We start from the raw sequence: 17,790 nt of genomic DNA, 5'->3' as shown, positions 1-17,790 counted from the left end.
GGCTAGCAAATATTAATCCCAAGGTCCATTTTGCCTATTTTGTGCACTCCTGTTGGGCTGCCGGAGTCAGCCCCTGTTTGCCAGGCCTTGGCAGTGCTAAGCCCAAGTGATGTGAATTGTTCCCTTCTTCATGACACTCTTCCTCTGCATCCCTGGTGCAACTGACCAGTCATAGATGTGCAAAGCTGGACAGAAATCCCGCAATGAATCTTGCCGTTCGTAAACGGTCCATCCAGCTTTTTCTGAATGTGGCCGTCACATTCTAAACCTGGGTCTACTAGTACAAGTAGTCCTCAATTCACGACCACAGTTTCCATTGCTAAGTAAAGAGGTTGTTAAGTGAGTTTTGCCCCATTTTGTAATCTTTTTTCTGCCACCGTTGTTAAATGAATTACTGCAGTTGTTTAAGTGAATCTTAATGGTTGTTAAGTGAATCTGTCTTTCCCCCATTGACTTTGCTTGTGGAAAGCCAGTTGGGAAGGTTACAAATGGTGGCCACATGACCCCAGGACAATGCAGCTGTCATACATACATGCCATTTGCCAAGTGCCCAGATTTTGGTTCACATGACCATGGGGATGCTGCAGTGGTCATTTGGGTGAAACCAGTCAGAAGGCACTTTTTTCAATACGGTTGTAATTTTAGTCACTAAACAAAATAGCTGTAAGTTGAGGACTACCTGAAGCTCAGTTGTCCAGGTTTCCAGTGCATGGAAGAGGAATAAAATGAAGTGGAAGAGAATTCTTTCATGCTGGCCACCAAGTCTCCTGGTGTCTCACTGTCCATCTCCATGTCCCATCAACCAGGTTATTTTTAGATCCAGGCTATTGCTAGACTCAGGTTCAGAGACGGTTCAGAGACAGCCCGCCTGACAGTTCACAGGGAAAGAGAGCAGTTGGGACCTGTCACTCAAGCGATGCGTCATTCCAGACACCAAGCAAGCCTTGCCAGGTCCACCCTACTTCATATTAACGAAACAATTGGTGGGACTTCCCCCCCCCCTTTGCCATTGCCAGCAGTGCTGTTGAAGATAGGGAAAACAAAATTAGAAGACTCTACCAGTTACTTTTGTAACTTTCCCTATTTTACTTTACAGTGTAGCAAAACTGCAGCATGGCATGTTAAATGTCACTGTGAAAAAAAGGTTATTTTTTTATTATTGTTAAATGTCCTAAAGTCCACCTTCTCGCTTTTCTGGGACCTTGTGCTCTGCTTTCCAACAGGGCTTGTTTTCTCAGTGGCATTTTTGGAGAAAGACTGCAGAGCTGACTTTGATCAAATGCAGAGTATTCTCTGCCCCGCTATCATCTCTGAGGTTTTGTAACTAATAAAGTTAGTTATAAACGTTTGGAATTCCAAATCAACAATGCCATTCAATACATTTTGGTGTGGTTCTAGTAACTGGTTGAGTAGCGCCTGTTTCACACAGATCTTCTCTACCTTTTTAACAATGTTATTTGATACATGTAGAATGGCCTATGTTTATAGGTAAATAAGAACTTTCCAAATTGCATGTGTCTTTTTCTCTTTGGGGGTGGTATTGCTAAGTAGAGTGGAATGGCTCTTTTCAAGGTATGTTTGATTCCCCAGGGATCCATCCTTGGCTTCTTCATGCAAGAAGACGTCCAGTTGCTATTTAGACGCACTTTCCCATAAGTGCTCACAATAAGCCTTGTTTCGCTGCATGTACCCACAGCTGTGATGTCAAGCATAGAAATCAGGAAACCCAAGCAGTTCAAATTAATGTAAGGATTTCTTGCCAGCTGAAGTTCTGTACAAGAATCGGAACTACTAACCGTCAAAGCAAATTGGTGGTAGATAAGAGTCAATGGAATTCAAGGTGGGCTGGACTTCGATCTCTTGTGGGCACAAAGGGACTCAAAACTGATGACGCATTTGACCCCTCCCTCAGCCTGGTTATCTCCAACATGTGACACCATTTACTGCCTCAGTCCCTGCCTTCCCAGGCACTCAGCTAGTACAGGTAGTCCTTGACTTACGACCACAATTGAGCCCCCAAATTCTGTTGCTAAGTAAGAGAGTTGTTAAGCTAATGTTGCCCCATTTTACAATATTTCTTGACACAGATGTTAAGTGAATCACTGCAGTTGTTAGGTTAATACCACGGTTGTCAAGTGAATCTGGTCCCCTCTTGACTTTGCTTGTCAGAAGGTTGCAAAAGGGGATCAAATCTCTGGGACACTGCAACTGCCATAAGTATGAGTCAGTTGCCAAGCATCTGAATTTTGATCACGTGACCATGGGGAAGCTGCAATGGTCGTAAGTGTGAAAAATGGTCATAAGTCACTTTTTTAGTGCCATTGTAGCTTTCAACTAAATTGTTGCTAGTTACGAAGTCCGACCCATCGCGACCCCATGGACAACGTTCTTCCAGGCCTTCCTGTCCTCTACCATCTTCTGGAGTCCATTTAAGCTCACTCCTACTGCTTCAGTGACTCCATCCAGCCACCTCATTCTCTGTCGTCCCGTTCTTCTATTGCCCTCAATCTTTCCCAGCATTAGGCTCTTCTCCAGTGAGTCCTTCCTTTTCATTAGGTGGCCAAAGTATTTGAGTTTCAACTTCAGGATCTGGCCTTCTAAAGAGCAGTCAGGATTGATCTCCTCTAGGACTGACTGGTTTGATCACCTTGCACTAAATGAACTGTTGTAAATCGAAGACCACCTGGCTTTTTTCAAAGAGAGGATCATTTCTACTTGGTAAATATGGGGTGGTTGTTGAAATCTATCCATCTTAAAGTTGCCAAGTTTGAGAAGGCCTGATTTGGAGTCTTCAAGGTTGTAGAGATTGTAAATCAAACTTTCCCAACCTGTCATACATGAATTCTGAGAACTGGAATACATGAGAAGCATAAATAGGAAAGGATGCTGTAGATCTTTAAAAGCAAATGGCCCTATTAAAAAAACCTCAAATCTCACCTAGATTTGGTTTTCTTGATCTCATACTAATGGCATTATTCATAATTTTTAAATTACTCTTTTCATCTTTTAAATTTCAGAGGAAATCTGTTTCTTGTCCCCCTTATTAAGCTTTTAATGCGGGCAGAACTAATTCTGTTTAAATAATTGCCAACATTTTTATTTGTTTACTTAGGATTTATTAAGATGGATGTTTGCTCTGTTTCTGGTTAAGCTTGCATTTGTACTATTAAGCATTGTGGAAATACACTCATAAATATGTGTGCCTACATATTAGATTATGTGTATGTTTCAATAGAATACATGTGCATTACAATACTTATACATGCACATTAGAATATGTGTACATGCAACCTCATACCCCATATTTACCTCATAAAATGATTAAACCCACAATTAAATTCACAACATGTGTTAGAATGACACAACATTTTACCAGGGTACATTTTCTCTTCTAAAACAAGTCCTGATGAGATTGTTGAGTCATGTTTTCATAGGAATATATTCAATAATCCTTAGTTCCCAGCATTCTTCCATTCCACTTTAGAAGAGAATTTATCTTTTTTTTTCTTAATCAAAAATCTAATTTTAGAAGCATTCGTTCAAGCATTGTTTCTTTACGTATATCATTTCAGCGTGGCATGCAGGTTTTATGACCACTGTCTAGTAAGATGGAAGGATTGGAATGCTATCATGTTTCATCTGGCGTGGTAGTAAAATTCTGTCAGGTTCTTCTAGAGCCAAGCTACACTTTAAAAATATATTTCCATGCAATTAGTCTGCAAGAGTGCCCATAAAATGCACATGTTCTGTGTCATTTAACAGAGGAAGGGCAGTTTGCAGACAACGGCATCTGTGGGTCAAAAAAAGTAAAAGATGGCAACCAGAACTTCCTAGTTGAAATCCCAATGCTTTTCACATGCATCAATGCACATTAAAAGTACCCTGTCCTTTATCATTTGTTTGTGACCACCATCTAAGTTTTGTTGAACCCCTGGACATCCCCGCTTGCAGTTACCTATGTCCACTCTGTCCCTGATATTCAACAGCAAACTATCCAATATCAATTTTTCACCTATTTTCATGGGAAAGCCGCTGTGGAAGTGCTTCTGCGGGTATATTAATGATAGGTTAAAATACAACTTCATGTTCTTCCCTTAATGACATCATTCTCTCCCAAATGTCTGCTGATTAGAAAAAAAAAACATAGGAAACATGTCCCCCCCCCCAACCAACTTTGGGCTATAGCTGCATTAAAGATTTTTTAAATTCTGGCAATTTGTGGTAAGGCCTATAGGGGGGTTGCCATCAAGATGAAGTAGGAAAAAGTTGTTTCTTCTTCTTTTTCTTCTTCTTCTTCTTCTTCTTCTTCTTCTTCTTCTTCTTCTTCTTCTTCTTCTTCTTCTTCTTCTTCTTCTTCTTCTTCTTCTTCTTCTTCTACTTCTTCTTCTTCTCCTTCTCCTCCTCCTCCTCCTCCTCCTCCTCCTCATCCTCCTCCTCCTCCTCCTCCTCTTCTTCTTCTTCTTCTTCTTCTTCTTCTTCTTCTTCTTCTTCTTCTTCTTCTTCTTCTTCTTCTTCTTCTTCTCCTTTTCCTTCTCCTTCTCCTTCTCCTCCTCCTCCCTGAAAGATGGCATGGCTGGAATATTAAAGAAGGCTGTTTTTCACTGCAATATCTTACTGGTATAAATGCAGAGTGTATGTCCATGGCATTTAAAAAAAAAAACTTCTCCCCCCCCCTTTTAGGGAGATCAGCCAAGGAGGCATGTGACTGTAAAATTGGGGGTCCCTATATATTTATTTCACATATTTCAAACAATTAAAAAAATCTCTTGGTGGCTCAAACAGAATAAATAATGAAAACATCCATGGTACAATCTAAAAACCCAACAATAGCAGAAACAGTTAAAGAGCACAATAAAATTAAGAGAAAATAAAAATAGCAACTCTCCAAATACTTGGTGGTTCCTGGGTAGGCATAGCTGGTTGCCCAGGTTGACATTAAAATATTTTCTCAATGATTCTGATCCTTTTGCAGTCAGCCTAATTTGAGGCACCTAGTCTATAAACTGAGAAGGCTTACATTTTTTAAAAAAAATTAAAACAAAGATACTGTCATGGTTCTGACAAAGACAAATAAAGCAGAATTCCAAGGCTTGAAAGTTGTTCCTCAAAGAACATATTTATTAGTTACAAGGTATTGGCACGGTCAAGAGTGAAACCAACTCTGGATACACACACAACAATTCCCCAATACAAAGTTAGAAATCCCACCCATAAAGCTATGCAAGCAACTACATTCCCCAATGCAATCATTTGGCTGGCTTTTTCCACAACGCCCAAGGCTGCCAGCTCGGGAACAACCGATGACCTTGGTTCCCATGGGACAAAAGATTATTATAACTAGCGAAGCACCTGGGCAACCCCCTCCTCCTTCCATTCTATGTGGCAACCCAGAATGAGCAGGAAAATGGTTGTAACCAAGCTCAGTCACAGCGTTAACAGATACCTTTTTTAGAAAAGATAACATGAATATCATTTTTCTCATATTTTATGTGTTAATTAAATAGCATTCAATATGCATTCAAACAGTTATGGGCTCCCTAGATAGAGCGATTGAATAGTCACTGTTTTAGTGGATGGTGTAGTGGATTCCTACAGGAACAGGAGATAAATTACATAATTTAAAAGATTCTTCCCAATTCATACATTCTGTGATTCCAATGGGAAGTTTTGTCCTAATTATTTTACTATTGTCCTAATTGTTTTACTATTGTTTTTGTGATCTTTCAAAAATGTTTTTAACAATTGTGATATTTTCAAAGATTGCATAATCCACCAAGAAAAATTGTGAGTTTGGACAAATCAGAAGTATAATTAATGATGATAAATCTTCCAGGTTGTCCTGTTTTCCTCCATTTTGTGCCATTCTAGGGTCAATGAATTCACAGAAGTCAATTCTTTGAACCAGAAGCAATTTAAAGAGATGCTTTTCTAAAAGGCTAGTGGTCTTTCTTGAGTTTTTTTCCTTGAAAACATTTTGCTTTTTATCCAAGAAGCTTCTTAAGTTCAAGTGAAAAAAAACAAGAAAGTCCAGTTGTCTTTTGGAAAAGCACCTTTGGGATAACTATGACATGGATGATTGGGAATCTCCATAGACATTCTGCTTCTATCAGAAACATGAATCACTCGCCTGAATTGAGCAAGGTTCATTTTCTTTGGGCATTAAGAACATGATTAAAAATACTTTTGATGTTCATCTGATTGAAGGCAAATGAGCCGGGTAAATTAGCATATAGAGGTCTTACCAATGAAACAGAATCCTGGAAAAATCAGGGTAGACAAAAGGATTTTTTTAATACAATGCATTGTGGAATTTGCCTTGGAATTTGCTACCAGGAGATGTGGAATTTGCTACCAACTTGGCTGGCTTCAAAATAAGGGCCGGACCAATTCATGGGTGTCATGGCTATTAGCCTTGTTGGGGAAGAGTAATGATGAGTTTTCTTCTTGAACTGTAATACGTCTTCCTCTAGAAATAACAGAGAAAAGCAAGCAAAATTGGGCAAAGCAAATGGAAATTGATTTTTTAAATGCCTCACATTTTGAAAATTGATTAAAAATAATAATAATAATTAAAAATATTAAAAATAATAATCACATGGGTTACTAGAAGAAACCCAAGCTCTGTAGTACATAACCTGATTAGAAGAACAAGTTAATATTGGCAATGAAAAGAAATAAAATTAAAATTGGTTTGATCACCATAATCCTGTGTAGGATAGCTGGCAAATTAAACACCAACAGGTATGAAGGGGAAAAAAAACATTCAAGGATGGGGCATGTGATGTATATCTGCACAAGCAGAAGAGTTTGTAGACACTTTTGCAAATGTAGAATTGCTTTCAGCTCTGATGTTCCAATCCAACTACAGAGAAACGTGCACTTTATAAGCACAAGCCTTAAAAAATGAATTTCAAGTAAGATGATCAATAAGGCATATAATCACTGTTGCTAGAGTGCAGCCAGCAGCTGGAGGTCCAAGGCCTCAAATACAATTTCTAAATGCCTAGGAAAAAATATTTGATATGCTTTTCTCATCTGTAGATTGCAAGCCTATTTTACTCTTTCTTTGGGTAAAAAGCGATTGCAAGACTATGATTTCCCATCTAAGTTATAGCTTTATGTCTTTATCTCATTGGATTGCCTTTAATCATTCCTCCCAAGAGCAACAGAGATAGACGACTATTAACAGATGGAAAGGAGTAGCTACTTTAAGTGTCAAACTGAGATCTGAACCAGGGCCAAGGTCCTGCTTGCCATTCTCATCTCTCAACCCCATCTCACCTCCATTGTGAATATCACACTATGTTTCAACTTGATAGTTGCAGAGAAGAGCAACTAAGATGATGAAAGTCCTGGAGACTAAAACATATGAAGAACGGTTGCAGGGTTTGGGTATGGCTAGTGTAGAGAAAAGAAGGACTACGAATGATATGATAGCAGTATTCCAGTATTTGAGGGGCTGCCACAAAGAAGAGGGGTCAACCTATTCTTCAAAGCTCCAGAAGGCAGGAAAGAAACAATGGATGGAAACTAATCAAGGAGAGAAGCAACCTAGAACTAAGAAGAAACTTCCTAACTGTGAAAACAATTAACCAGTGGAACAGCTTGCCTTCATCCATCATTGGAGGCTTTTAAGAAGAGACTGGGCAGTCACTTGTCTGAAATGGTATGGGGGGGTGTCCTGCTTGAGCAGGGGGTTGGACCAGAAGACCTGCAAGGTCCCTTTTGACTTTATTATTTTGTGTTCTGATACCCTTCTAAAAATGGTAATTATTGTGGGTAGAATGATAATCTGTGGGTAGAATGATAATCTGCTTCCAGAGAGTGGTTTGTAGAAGAGGGCACATATGGGAGAAGCTAATACTTCTCCCACTTTAGCAACTCCTAAAGGGTCCTCTTTCCAGATAAGATATGGAGTCCTCTTGAGCAGATCTTGGTAGCTTTTCAAACAGTATATTCACGCAATAGATGCTTGCTAGTGCAGCTTATAAAATATTAATCATTATAATGCCTATGGCTATTTCTCCAACAAAGTTTACTGAGCAGGGTAATTATTAAGATATAATTAAGTATTCTTCCTCCCCTATATGCACACAGAACAGATCCATAATGTAACGATACTCTATGAGTCTAGTAGAGTTGGCTTAATGGTAGGATTGGCCCCGAGGACAAGGGAATTGAAGAGTACCCCCTCCCCAGTTTTATACAGATTTTTACACTTAATGAAACCAGCAATGCTATCCATGTGTATCAGTGGTTGTGCTTCTTCTACATTTTTCAGAATTCATGAAATTTTCCTAGAGGCATGGTTTATCTGACAAAGAGGTAGACATGACCTCTTCTCATTCTGAGCAAAATCCAGAAATCTCCCAAAAGAGGCTTTTTGCTAGCATAGAAAAAGAACATTGCAGGGTTTTTAAACAGTGCCCTGATGTAGTTAAAACAGACAAACAAGTAAAACAAAGCTTACAGCAGAAAAGCAAACAGGGAAAAGATGACTTCATTTGATAATAATCACAGGAAGCGCCAGGATCAGTGCTGCTTTCCAGCTGATCGGCGCTTCTTCGGGGCTGTCAGGGCTCAGTGGAAGCACCAGGATCAGCACCAGGCTCCAGCTGGAGCTCAGTGCTGATCCTGGTGCTTCTGCTGAGTCCTGAAGAAGCACCAATCAGCTGGAAAGCAGCATTGTTCCTGGCACTTCTGCTGACCCCAGAAGAAGTGCCAATCAGCTGGAATGTTGCAGCATCTCCAAGGTCTTGTGATTTACATTCAGGTGCTTGGCAACTGATTCATATTTATTACGATCACAGTGTCCCAGGGTCATGTGAAGTGACCAAAACCTGCTGTAACTACCCAGCAGTTAGGGGGAATAAAAACCAAACACCCCCCACCCCACCCCTGCTGCCAATCCTCAACAGAAGTGCTCACAACAATGAAAACCTCGGACAGGAGGAAGAGCACCACTGGGTGGGCAGGCAGGCATCTTGTTCGGCTGTGGCTTGGGGGGCACTTTTTTCAGTGCCATTGTAACTTCGAACAGTCATTAAGCGAACTGTTGTAAGTCGAGGGCTACCTGTACTTCATCACTTTTTTCCTTTTTTGGAGGGGGGGGGTCTTCACATTTTTGACACCTTGCTAGGCGACTGGTAGTACTCAGATGTTGCCATATCCTAAAAATGGTACAATGGGTGAAAAGGTTGAAAAGCCCTGTTCTATGTGTTGTCGTGGAAATGTCATTGACTGATTATGTGCCATAGCAATAGTAATAGCACTTAGATTTATATACCGCTTCATAGTGCTTTACAGCCCGCTCTAAGCAGTTTACAGAGTCAGCCTATTGCCCCCAACAATCTGTCCTCATTTGACTCACCTCAGAAGGATGGGAGGCTGAGTCAACCTTGAGCTGGTCAGGATCGAACTCTTGGCACTTGGCAGAATTAGCTTCCAATACTGCATTTTGACCACTGCACCACCACAATTTATTGTTGACTCTTAGTGACCACATACATGAATCTTCTCTAGGATGATCTGTCCCTAACTTGATCCTTCAATTTTTCCAATGGTGCACCAACTGCAAATGAAAGTAAGTACATTCATCTTCTTGCTGGTTGTCCACTTCTCTTTCCACTTTTTCCAGCATTGTAGAATTGTTAAAGAAATATAAAGGTGTCCAAAATAATTTGAATCTCTTCCTTTCTATAAAGGGATTAAAAGTAAGCATAATTTGCTTAACAGCCACGTGATTTGGACCTATGACCATGCGACTCACTTAACAACCACTATAAAAATAGTTGTAAAATAGGGTCCATTCATGTGTTTGCCTCAACTTATGACCATTGCAACTCATGACCGAAATTCCAGTCCCAATTCCAGTCACAAGTTGAGGACTACCAGTAATATAGCATTTCTGGAATCTCTGTAGTATCAGTTTCTTGATCTGCTCTATCTCAAAGGATCTACTCAACTCCCTTGTAAGTAAATCCTCCACTCATTCTGCTTCATCATCTCTAGTAGAGCTGGAAAACTAGTCCAACAGCATCTCCCCCAGGGAATGCAATGGGAATACTGATGGCCCACGAGCAGAATTTAGCTATTTATAATGTTATTCTCAATTTGCAATGAGAAATTTGCAATTTAATTCACCTCTACTGCAGCCATTTTTTTTCTTGTAAAGGCAATATGATGGTCTCCAATAAATAATCCACTGTAAGTTCTGAATTTGTACTTGGTTAACCTGAGAAGCTGAACAGGGAACAGAAAGATTTTTCCTGGCGGTGCTTGAAGTAACGAAACCAAAAAAGAATTGAGAGGATTCTGCAGCTGCGACTTGCAATACTTACAACATGTGTGTGTTCCTGCCAAAAAACTTGGCAACTCTAGCAAGTACAAACTTATTGTGGTCCTTGAAGAAAAAGTAAAAGTATCAGAACAGCAAGTGGTATACTTCAGCTCTTTCAAGAGGGTAACAGTTTTCCACATCAAACAACAACAAAAAAGGAGATGATAGAAGAATCATCCATGACAAAGACAGTCAAAGAGAAAAAGCAAACCCAGTGCCCATGGGTTATCAAGTCCACTGAGAATTATCCTTTCCTCTTCATTTGTATGAGGACAAATGATAATTCAGCTCCAATTGTATCACCATGGGTTTCAACAGTCTAGGAAGAAAGCTCAAGACCTTAGAGCCATGGTGGCAAACCTATGACACGCATGCCACAGGTGGCACGCAGAGCCCTCTCTGTGGGCACACGCCTGTCACCCCAGTCCTAGGCCTTCAGCTGGGTTTTATAAAAATTTTTTGCTTTAGGCTTCCGCCACCATGTGCCCCCCCCAAAAGATTCATTCAATCAATCAATTTCAACTTCCTGCGGGGAAAAAAAGATCTTGCAAAGTTGGAATTGATTGATTGAACTTTTTAGTCCCACCCAGTCTGCCGTTACCACAGCAACCATGCCCACCCAATGGGCCAAGCCCACCCAATGGGCCACACCCACCCAATGGGCCATGCCCACCCAGCACCTGACGATACATAAGTGGGTTTTGAGTTGTAGTTTGGGCACTCGGTCTCTAAAAGGTTCGCCATCATTGCCTTAGAGCAGGGGTAGGCAACCTTGGCTCTTTTATGACTCGTGGACTTCAACTCCCAGAATTCCTGAGCCAGCCATGCTGAGGGGAAGAGAGAGGTTTCCAAGCTGAGCCATGCTGGCTCAGGAATTCTGGGAGTTGAAGTCCACGAGTCATAAAAGAGCCAGAGTTACCTACCTCTGCCGTAGAGGCTCAGCCATGGGCATGGAAGAGGTGGAAAAGATCTTCAAAGGGAAAGAAGAATCCAGTAAGTGAATGGTGTGGAACAGAGAAATTTGGTTTCTGGAATTGTGGGTTTCAGTTATCTAGAGCAAAGTTCCCTAACCTTTTGGGCACCAGGGACTGGTTCTGTGGAGAGAGATTTTTCCATGCACCAAAGGGTGCGTGGTTTTGTGTGCTGCCTGCATCTCGCAGATGGGGCTTTGCTTGTTTGTGCAGACCAGTTGCTAGCATGCCACAGCCCGGTACTGGCCCATGACCTGGGGGTTGGGGACCCTTGATCTAGAGTATAGAGTGCTGTTTTAACTCACAAGGACCAGTTAAATATGTTTAGCCAAAGCATGGTGACTTTGGTGAGAAGGATTTTCAACTGAAACAACTGAGGGATGAGAAGAAAACCTGAAGTAATTACCTCAGATAAAGGTTTGGACAATGTAAAGGAGATGGGAAAATTGCTGAAATAACTCAACTGAATCAAGTATCAGAAAAACACTGGCTCATAATGCTCCTGTTATTTGGTTTTATACACTAATGTTCAGAGTATGGGGAAATAAAGAAGATGAGCTGGAACTTTTTAGAACAAGAAAACAAATATACGATAAAACATATACAAAGATCTAGTGAGGAGAGCTCCCTTACTGGAATATAGCAATTTTAAGGATGCAGTTTCTTGAAAGAAAAGTGAAAGCAAGGGAGGAGAAGCACACAGTAAGTTATGAGTATCATTGTCATCAAACCAAATGAATGAACTTGATGGTATTGTATAGAGAGAGGGGGGTTACCTGGCAGGGGGAGAGGGGAACAAATAAAAGTGATATGGTTGTTGTAGAATACAATACAGATACAATACAGAATACAGATGGTTGATTGAGTGAAAGACAAAGTCCACCCCTGTACCATCTGTGCTCTTAGTTTTAACCTTTAGTAGTTAATGATTATTAACCTTAATTTCAATGCCTTTAATATTTATGCTTTTATGTTACTGTCAGTCACTAGGAGTCACTTGGGACTGTGAAACGGTCAGCATATAAATTTAATAAATAAAATAAATAATCAACATCTTGACTTGCATCTGGAAAGTAAGTATAAGCCAGAACAGTTCGTGCAGCAGTGTTGTTATGTGAGATAATTACAGAGCACTCAACACTGTGTCTGCCACTGCATTCTGGACCAGTTGCAGCTCCCAGAGGTCCTTCAAAGACAGTCCCATGTAGAGCAGATTGCACTAATCCAAACAAGAAGTACTCAAGGCAATAGAAAATAGGAGTATTCAATTTATGGTGAAGAACTCAAGAATGGCCAAAGGAGACCAGTCATAATTAAAATAAGCTTGGAAGAACTAAAACAGAGAGGAATAGTTGGAAACATTGGGGATGTTAAGCCTGAAGAAGAGAAAATTGCCGGAGGACATGGTATCTGTCTTCAAAAATCTTAGGACTGTCATGCAGGAGATGGATCAAAATTGTTTAGTGTCACCCATCTATTCCGAAAAACAGATAAGAAATCATTGGCTTGAATCACAAGGAAAGAGAGTTCATAACAGAAAGAACTAGGGCTATTTAGGGCTTTAGATTTGAAACCGAAAAGGCAATTGGGAAGGACTAGGCATGTATATGTTACACCTGTTAGTGCTTCCTAGCGGGAGAGCTTCTTAAAAGAGTTGCTGACAGACACAGCCTGTGAACCCAGGTGCTTTCCAAAGCATTTTTTAAAATCTTCCAACTGGAAGTATCACATATTCCTAATAGTTCACTCAACAATTTCCTAACAGTAAAAGCAGTATGACAGTGGAACCAATCACTCAAATATGTGGTATGTCCCCATTCATTGGACATGTTCAAATGGAGACTGGACAGCCACTTTGGGGGGGATGTGTTAATTGGAATTCCTGCAGGAGAGAAAGAGCTGAAATCAATGGGCAAAGTGTCTCCTTCAAATTGTCCCAAAGATGCTATTTCAGGAGGCAACGGGACCCGTTGCCTCGTGAAAAAGCATCTTTGGGACAACTATGACCTAGATGACTGAGAATCTCCATAGACATCCCCTTCATGAAGATTCTTCCAAGTTGAGTTTTTTTTTATTGCTTCCGCACCAGTGGTCGGATTTAAATAGGTGAACAAACAGTTTTCCATGTGGATGCAGCTTCTGGAAGTCCATTCTGTGCCTGGGCAATAAAAAATTAGCTACCGGTTCTGCCGAAGTGGTGCGAACTGGCTCAATCCCACCACTGTTCCACACCTATAGACAGAATCTGGCCAGACTAAGCAACTGTTAAGGAGGGTCTCTCTTCCCCCTCTTTCTCTCACACAAAATATCTGAACTGAGTTGTCTCCTATTCTTCCGGAACCACCCCCTCCCTCCTGGAAATCCATGGCATTATATTCCATCATACCTAATCATATATACTTTCATATAAAGCCATTTGTGGAAAAGCTATCTGCTGAAGTTTTCATTAAAATATGCCACCCACAGATAAGCTGACCCACATTCTTTATTGTATTTTGGTTAAAAAATTGAGGGCCATCTTATCCAGACATGGGCTTATCTGCAAGTATATATGAGGAATATGGGTACTTTTAAAAAGTATTACCATATATACTTGTGTATAAGCCCATCCACAGGTACCTTAAACCTGATTTGTAGGTGCATTTTGGCACCTAATACTCTTGGCTTATCTGTGGGTGACATATGATATATAATAAACCACCCTTCAGGGAAAATAAGGCCATGGCATTTTTGAACATGCTCTTGCCTTACAAACGAGAAAAAAAATTGAAATTTAAGTATGGCATTATTTCTTTTCTATTCCAGCTGAGGTCATCTTTGAATTTCATTTTTTTTCTTTATTACTAGAACACCTCAAGTTCTTCAAAAGGAGACAGCTTGGGTTAGAAGTACAGAATAAATCATATTTTCCACTTCTTTATAGCAAAATGGTCATTATATAAAAGGACACTGACATTACTGAATTATTATTTTTTCTTTTTTTATTAGTGAAATTTCATAGTTAGAAATGATACCGTAAGGATAATGCAATCATGTAGATAGCTATACCTAGAAATATAAATACAAATGAAATAGTATTTATAATATAGATTAAAATATATTTAAGGTCTGCAGTGATTGCATATTAATACTGTAAGGCTCTTTTTATTTACAGATTTAGTTTCTTTTTTATCATAGTTATGGAAATGATCAAATGGGAGATTTTGTTTTACCGCAAAACCTCAGAAAAGATGACCTGGTTAAAAGAAAACTGCTTTTATTTTGTTTTGTCTGGATCTGTCCTTTTCTCAACAGAAAAATCACCTGGCAAATCAGTGCTGAAATTGAGAGAGATTTAACTGTGGATGTCACACTTTATTTGCAAATATAATTAGTTTATTGTAAGGGCTTCACCTTTCTTATTTGCTCAGGAAAAAAACCACCTTTGCTTATCTTCACACAATGGAACGCCTCAAAGCAAGAAAGGAAAGGAAGAAAAACATATGAATTGATTAACCATGGCAACAGCAAGACAGTGGTGTTTTTGGCCAAGAGCTAGAAATAAATTCTAGATGTAACCATAATGTTATCAAAGTCAACTTATTTTGGAACACACACATACACAACATCCTCTCAATTAGCGTAGTTGCTGATTCTTGTCTGTTCCTTGAACCCTGGACTCTGGCAATCGAATGCTTCCACCTAAGAGCCAAATTAAACATAACCTATGATGCCATGTATTTCTTCAGCTGAATGCTTGGCTTTGCCTCAGGGGTATTGATGGAGAGTGCCCTCGGGAACAAAAATGGGTGTAGTGTGGGAGAAGGTGCTTTTCCCTTTCAAAATTATTTACACCTTGAGAAAAGGTTTCTGTGAGCTGATCCAACAGGACCAGTGGTGGGATTCAGCCGGTTCGCACCACTTTGGCAGAACCGGTAGCTAATTTTTTGTTGCCCAGGCCCAGAACGGACTTCCAGAAGTAGCATCCACACAGAGAACCGGTTGTTCACATATTTGAATCCCACCATTGAACAGGACTACAGATCGTCCTTGACTTACGAACACAAATGAGCAAGACAGTTGTTAAGTGAGATTTGTTCTGTTTTAGGACCTTTCTTGCCACAGTAGTTGAGTGAATCAGGCTGTCATTAAGTGAATCTGGCTCCTCCCATTGACTTTGCTTGTTGGAAGCCAGCTGGGAAGGTTCAACAACCGGTGATCACATGACCCCAGGACAATGCAACTGTCATAGTTGCATGCCATTAACACCAAGATTAATACCAGACCAACAATGAAGAAATAAACAATATCCTATTTAAGGAATTACCAGCTCAGATAAACAAGGTAACAGTAAACAATAACTTAATCAAGGAACTACCCAGACCACTCCCACCAACATTGAAAGGGCAAGCCGCTATAGGCAGTCCTTGACCTACAGCTATACATTTAGTGACCATTGGAAGTTACAATGGCACTACAAAAAAGTGACTTATGACCATTTTTCACACTTCTGGCCATTGCAGCATCCCCATGATCATATGATTAAAATTTGGGTAGCTGGCAAGTGGCATGACAATAGCCCTCTCCTGGGGTTGTGTGATCACCATTTGTAACCTTCCCAGTTAGCTACCAACAAGCAAAGTCAATAGGGGGGAGCCAGATTCACTTAATGACCGCAGGATGCATTCAATAACTGCAGTGATTTGTTTAACAATAATAATAGTGGACATGGAAATGCCTGGAGACAGCAGAATAGATGAGAAAGAACTGGAGAAGATAACAAAATACAAAGACCTACAAATAGAAATAGAAAGACTGTGGCAAAAGCAAACAAAGGTAGTACCAATAGTAATAGGCGCCTTGGGTGCAATCCCAAAACAATTGGAGCACCACTTGAACACCATTGGCATTGACAAATTCGCCATTAGTCAGTTGCAAAAGGCGGCCTTACTAGGAACTGCTTCCATCCTGCGACGATATCTGTAATACCATCAAACATCCACATCTGCCTATCCCAGGTCCTTGGTAAGGACTCGATAGGTAGACAAAATGCCAAATCCAGTCTGAACATCTGGCTGACTGTACAACGATGATGATGATAATCATCATCATTAATAATAATAATAATAATAATAATAATAGTAGTAATAATAATAAAGTTGGAAGGGACCTTGGAGGTCATCTAGTCCAACCGCCTGCTCAGGCAGGTAACCATATACCATTTCGGACAAATGGCTGCCCAGTCTCTGCTTAAAAACTTCCAGTGTTGGAGCATTGACCGGACATCCTGCAAAGCAAAACATCATCCTGTGACATCCATTTTTATAATGCCTTCTGGTGAGCAAATATTTGTATTTGGCTATACCTTCCATGGCAGGCTAATTCATTGGCCTATATGGGAAACTTTTTGGAAGATCAATAACAGATTCACAAATTTCTAAATGGGATGACTGACTCAGAAAGTCTGCTATTGAAATTTGGTTTGTCTGTATTTTATTCCCTTCTATTACATACTGTACACCCCCACACAAACTTATAATGTAGTTGGGATCTTAATACTAAAGTAATTAGTTTCAAACTGAAGCTATTATCACATAAATATGACTTTGATACGATATGCCATTGTCATAATTTTATGCTTTCAATATTAACATCAAATGCTATTAATATTGATAGAATTTTTACTTCTCTATTCTTTTTAATAGTCTATGCTCTCTAAATAATAGAATGTTACAGCAGTTAAAAATGCTATCAGCTGGAAAACTGACAGGCCAGGTTGAAGACTTGAGCACCAAAAGATGAGGTGAGCGCCCATTACTTGCCCCAGCTCTGCCCACCTAGCAGCTTGAAAGCAAGCAAATGTGAGTAGATGAATAGGCACCACTTTGGTGGAAAGGTAACAGCGTTTTGTGTGCTTCAGTGTTTAGTCATGCTGGCCACATGAACACAGAAGTGTCTTCAGACAACATAGCTTCCTTGACTAAGAAACAGAGATGAGCATTGCTCTTTAGAGTTGGGTACAACTGGACAGGGGAAAGTTTTATCTTTATATTTAATTTATAATCACTTTATATAAATATATAAAATTATTATAAATATTGAAATTTGCATTAAAATAACACATTAAAATTTATAACATTGCAGTAAAAGGAAAAAAAAGGCTGCTACTCCTGTATTATACCAGCAATAGTTTTTACTTCAATATTTGACAATTATTTCTTTCTCCATGTACGCTATAATTTTGTTTCTTGATGCTTCTCCTTAAAAGCTGCTGTTATTGTGAATTCGTACAGAAAGGAAAATAACAGTCTTTGCTTACGTTATCCGAGCTATTCTACAATTTTGGGAGTATCTTTTATTTTCTTGAAAATCTTTACTGGTGAAAACTTTATTTGTTGAGTGGAGGGAAATCTTTCAGGGATGTATTTAAACAAGGGCTGTGTACAATGAAATGTGTCATCAGTTTATGGGGAGCAAAAGTAACAAAAATAAAAACATGTG

The sequence above is a fragment of the Crotalus tigris genome, unplaced genomic scaffold (assembly GCF_016545835.1).
Source record: "Crotalus tigris isolate CLP2741 ecotype Arizona unplaced genomic scaffold, ASM1654583v1 scf7180000017698.756297, whole genome shotgun sequence".
Classification (NCBI taxonomy): domain Eukaryota; kingdom Metazoa; phylum Chordata; class Lepidosauria; order Squamata; family Viperidae; genus Crotalus; species Crotalus tigris.
The sequence above is the reverse complement of the archived record's forward strand: the minus strand, read 5'-3'. Positions refer to the sequence as shown.